The following is a 5,691-nucleotide window of genomic DNA, read 5'->3' on the forward strand; positions in this document are numbered from 1 at the left end:
TGCTATTCCATCATTTGTTGCTGCTGTGAAAAATCCAGTCGAACCGCAACATATTATTCCTAGTAAACATACTGTTGAGGATAACTTCAGTAATAGTATAAACGGGGGTAATAATTATGCTAATCATGATAATGAATCCCAGCACACGCCGCTCCCTAAGAAACGAAAGGCTGCACCACCTGGTTGCACTTTCAAGGAATTTCTTGCTTGTAAACCCACTGAATTTGCAGGCCACGAAGGGGCAACTGCATCACTGCGTTGGTTCGAGAAAACCGAAGCAGTAATTGCAATAAGTAAGTGTGCAAAGATGATCAGGTCATGTACGCATCGAATCTGTTTAAAGAAGGAGCGAGTATGGTGGAACACTGTGTTACAAGCTAAAGGAAGAAATAGGGCTTATGCTATGACTTGGGAAGAATTCAAGAATCTGGTAGAAAGAAAATTCTGTCCTGAGTATGAAAAGGAACAAATGGCAAATAAGTTCCTAAACCATCGGATGTTAGGTGTGGATTGTCGTAGTTATACTTCAACATTCTTCGAATATGCTAGAGTGGTACCTAACCTGGCTTCGCCAGAACCGGTACTCATTTCTCGCTATATTTGGGGATTAATTAGCGAAATTCGCAATATCGTTAAGGATGCGAGACCTCGCACAATTGACGATGCAGTAGAATTAGCTAACACCCTAACTGATGAACTGATACGCACAAGGGATGAAGATAGGAAGAAGGAACTTGCTCAGAAAATTACCCAAGGATTCAGGATGGGTAACAGTAGTAATTTCAAAAGGAAAGGAACAGGGCAATCTTCAACTGTGCCATTCTGCAAAATTTGCCGGAAGAACCATTTCGGAAAATGTAATAGAATTTGCAATTTTTGCAAGACAACAGGACATCGTGAAGAAAACTGTAGAAAAAGATCCATAATTTGTTACAATTGTGGAGAAGCCGGACATTTCAAAACAGAATGTCCTAAGTTAGCCAACCTAGTAATAACAAACCCAAAGCGACTGAAGGAGCTACTAAAAAGAATGCCAGAGCATTCCAGCTAACTACTCAAGAAGCAGAGCTCATTCCGGATGTCATCGCCGGTACGTTTCTAGTTCACAACGTTTATGCAAAAGTATTATTTGACTCTGGTGCAAACCAAAGTTTTATAAATACTTCATTCTGTCAAGCTCTTAAGTTACCCTTAACTACCGTTAGGCAGATTTTTACAGTCGAAACCGCAGATGGGAATTCAGTAAAAATCAATCAGGTTTTGCAAAAAGTAGAAATAGAACTCTCAAGTCATAAGTTTGTTGCAAACCTATTGCCTATGAAATTAGCTGAGTTCGATGTTGTGTTAGGAATGGATTGGTTAATAGCCAACCATGCTCAAATCATTTGTGATAGAAACTCTATAGAAATTCAAGCACCTACTGGAGAGGTAATTAAGATTTCAGGAGACAAACCTCGGAAGCCACTGAAGTTCATATCAGTAATGAAAGTTGCTAATTATGAACGGAAACAAGGAATAGTATATATGATTTCAGTAATCATTTGTACCAAAGGTAAGGAACTTAAGGAAATTCCTGTAGTCTCAGAATACCCAGATGTATTTCCAAAAGATTTACCTGGATTACCACCAGATAGGGAGGTAGAATTTAGGATTCATCTAATTCCAGGAACTACACCGATAGCCAAGGCACCCTATCGATTAGCTCCTACCGAAATGCTAGAATTGAAAAAGCAATTAGATGAATTACTAAGCAAAGGATTTATACAACCTAGTTCATCCCCTTGGGGTGCACCAGTGTTGTTTGTGAAAAAGAAAGATGGATCGATGAGAATGTGTATCGATTATAGAGAATTGAATAAGGTTACAATTAAGAATCGATACCCATTACCTAGGATTGATGATCTTTTCGATCAATTACAAGGCGCTAAATATTTTTCTAAGATAGACTTGCGCTCCGGATATCATCAATTAAAGGTTCAAGAAGAAGACATACCTAAAACTGCTTTTAGAACTAGGTATGGACATTACGAGTTTACAGTCATGCCCTTTGGATTAACTAATGCACCTGCCGCATTTATGGACATGATGAACATGATCTGTAAACCATATTTGGATAAATTTGTAATTGTTTTCATAGACGATATACTTATTTATTCAAAAAGTCAGGTCGAACATTGTCAGCACCTGCATGCACTCTTAACTTTGTTAAGAAAAGAAAAGTTGTACGCTAAATTCTCGAAGTGTGAATTTTGGCTACAAGAAGTGCAATTTTTAGGACACATGGTGAATCACGAAGGAATTCATGTAGATCCTGTTAAGATAGAAGCAATTACCAATTGGAAGGTTCCGCAAACTGCAATGGAAATTAGAAGTTTTATAGGTTTAGCAGGGTATTATAGACGGTTTATCAAGGATTTTTCCAAAATAGTTGTACCATTAACTAAGCTAACCTGTAAAGCCACTAAGTTTGAATGGGGACCTAAACAAGAAGAAGCCTTTAGAATCTTAAAGCAGAAATTAACCAAAGCTCCAATCTTAGCCTTACCAGAAGGAACAGAAGATTTTAAGGTATATTGTGATGCTTCAAAATTAGGTTACGGATGTGTGTTGATGCAACGCAAAAAGGTAATTGCGTATGCTTCCAGACAATTGAAAAAGCACGAAGAAAACTATACGACTCATGATTTAGAATTAGGAGCTATAGTTTTTGCCCTTAAGATATGGAGACATTATCTGTATGGAAGTAAGTTTGCTGTTTATACAGATCATAAGAGTTTAAGGTATATATTTGGGCAAAAAGAGTTAAACATGAGGCAAAGAAGATGGATGGAAATCCTGAGTGATTACGACTGTGATATTCAATATCACGAAGGAAAGGCAAACGTAGTCACAGACACCGTAAGTCGTAAGTATCATGAGAAGCAAAGGCGAGTCCGTGCCCTTAGAATAAATCTACAAGTAGATTTAATGGAACAATTAAAGGAAATTCAGGAAACGGCAATCAAGGACGATGCCGAAGGAATGAAAGGTTACCTAAAAGAATTAGAACAAGGAAATGATGGAATTTGGAAATTCCACAAAAGCAGAATTTGGGTACCTAAACAGGGAAATTTAAGATCAAAGATTTTAGACGAAGCTCATAAATCTAGGTATACTATACATCCAGGAAACAATAAGATGTACCAAGATTTAAGAAAGAATTTTTGGTGGATAGGAATGAAAAAGGATATAGCCGAATACGTATCTAAGTGTTTAACCTGTTCACAAGTTAAAGCCGAACATCAGAAACCCTCAGGTCTACTACAACAGTTAGAAATGCCTGTATGGAAATGGGAACTCATAACAATGGACTTTGTTACTAAGTTACCCAAAACCAGAAAAGGTAATGATGCCATTTGGGTAATCGTGGACCGAATAACCAAATCTGCTCATTTTCTACCAATAAAGGAAACCTTTAGCATGGAAAGGTTAGCCAAGTTGTACGTAGATGAAATAGTATCCTTACATGGAGTTCCACTCTCCATTGTATCGGATAGAGATAGTCGTTTCACTTCCCATTTCTGGACAAGTTTCCAAGAATCAATGGGAACCCGACTCAATTTAAGTACTGCATATCATCCACAAACAGACGGACAAAGTGAAAGGACGATCCAAACTCTAGAAGACATGCTCCGAGCATGTGTAATTGACTTTGGTGGTAATTGGGATAACCATTTACCATTAATCGAATTCTCCTATAATAATAGTTATCATTCAAGCATTGAAGCCGCTCCATTCGAAGCACTGTATGGACGCAAGTGCAGAACTCCCGTATGTTGGGCAGAAATAGGAGAAAGTCAATTATCAGGTCCAGAAATCGTGCAAGAAACCACTGACAAGATAACACAAATCAAGGAAAGATTAAAGACGGCTCGAGATCGCCAGAAAAGCTATGCAGACAACCGCCGCAAGCCACTCGAATTCCAGATAGGAGACAAAGTACTTTTGAAAGTATCTCCTTGGAAAGGAGTAGTACGATTCGGTAAGAAAGGAAAACTGAGTCCCAGATATGTTGGACCATTCCCAGTGATTCAACGAATCGGACCAGTTGCTTATCGCTTACAACTACCAGAAGAACTAGCTGGAGTACATGATGTATTTCATGTATCCAATCTTAAGAAATGTCTATCAGACGAATCCCTGGTAGTGCCTCTTCAAGATGTGGAGGTAAATGAAAAGCTGAAATTCATAGAAAAACCTTTACAAATAGAAGATAGGAAAATCAAGTTTCTCAAACACAAGCGACTAGTACTGGTGAAAGTCAAATGGAATTCAAAGAGAGGACCAGAACATACTTGGGAACTGGAATCAGAAATGAAGCAGAAATACCCTCATCTATTTCAATAAATCTCGAGGACGAGATTTTTCTTAAGGTGGGGAGGATGTAACAACTCTCATTAAAATTAATAATTAGAATGATAATTAGTCAATAAGAAAACCCTAATTGAGACACCTAAGTAATTTCGCACTAACCCTAAAATTTTCAGAACAATCAGAATTAGGATCAGGGCCCCTAAAACTCAGGGGGGGGGGGGGGTAAACCCTAATTGATAATTATCAACAAAATCCGTTGTCACAATTGAAATTCGAATTTTTGATGATTCATGCAAGCTAGTCCCGTTTCCAGCTAGTCTAGGTAAATAGACTGCACCCTTTACGGACCGTAAAGGAAAATGCCTTACGGACCGTAAGCATATGTGCTTCCCTTACGGACCGTAAGGGTTGAAGCATACGGTCCGTAAGCGAGGATATTTTCTGGCTATAAATAGCCGACCTTGGGACTTGAAATAAGAAATGAAAACGACGTTCAATTGCTGTCTGTACGTCGAATTAACACCAAAATACTACAATTAAACACACACACTTCACTCGAATCGCTGCCGCAAAACAGGGTAATTACTCGATCGCTATTACGATTCATTTTCCGAGATCAATATATCCAAAGAATGTTTAAGTGCCGCCCACATTAGGGTTATACTTTGTCGTTCGTCGTTAAATCGATGAATGTTTAAGTATTGCACTTTGCCGTTCATTGTGAGAATTTGATCTCGTGAGTTATCGTGACTGCTGTATTGATCACTAACCCAGTTTTGTGTGCATTATTATTACTATTAGGTTAACGAAGCTAAATCATATTCTGTCCGTATTAAATCTGCAATGTGAGTCATTCTCTTTTTATCAACTGTTTTACAATACTCCAAATTATTTTCAGAATTATAATTACAGTGATTAAGTTGATGTAATCACCAAATTACAGCCAGTATGTGGGGTATTGTGCACATTACTACAGTTTAAATCATTTTAGGTGGGCGAACCTAATTTTAATTGATTTACGTCATTCATTGGGGCAGCCAATGGTGATATGACCACTGTCACAGATCCGGTCGAGTGACAAGTACTGTGGGTAGTTGGTTGATATCAGAAACATGCGTAAAAGATCTTAACACTGTGAAAAATAATAAATGTGTCATTTTCAGTAAAATGAATGATTCACTCAGTATTTCCCCGCTGACAAAACCTTTTTCAAACATGTTTCAGGTGATCTACTGTAATTCAGGAAAAGTGCCGAGAAGCATTTCAAGCTTACGATAGTGGCTCAATATAAAATAAAGAAATATGTTTTGAAATAAAGATTATCAGAAAAATCTTATT

The sequence above is a fragment of the Helianthus annuus genome, chromosome 15, assembly GCF_002127325.2.
Source record: "Helianthus annuus cultivar XRQ/B chromosome 15, HanXRQr2.0-SUNRISE, whole genome shotgun sequence".
NCBI classification, from domain to species: Eukaryota; Viridiplantae; Streptophyta; class Magnoliopsida; order Asterales; family Asteraceae; genus Helianthus; species Helianthus annuus.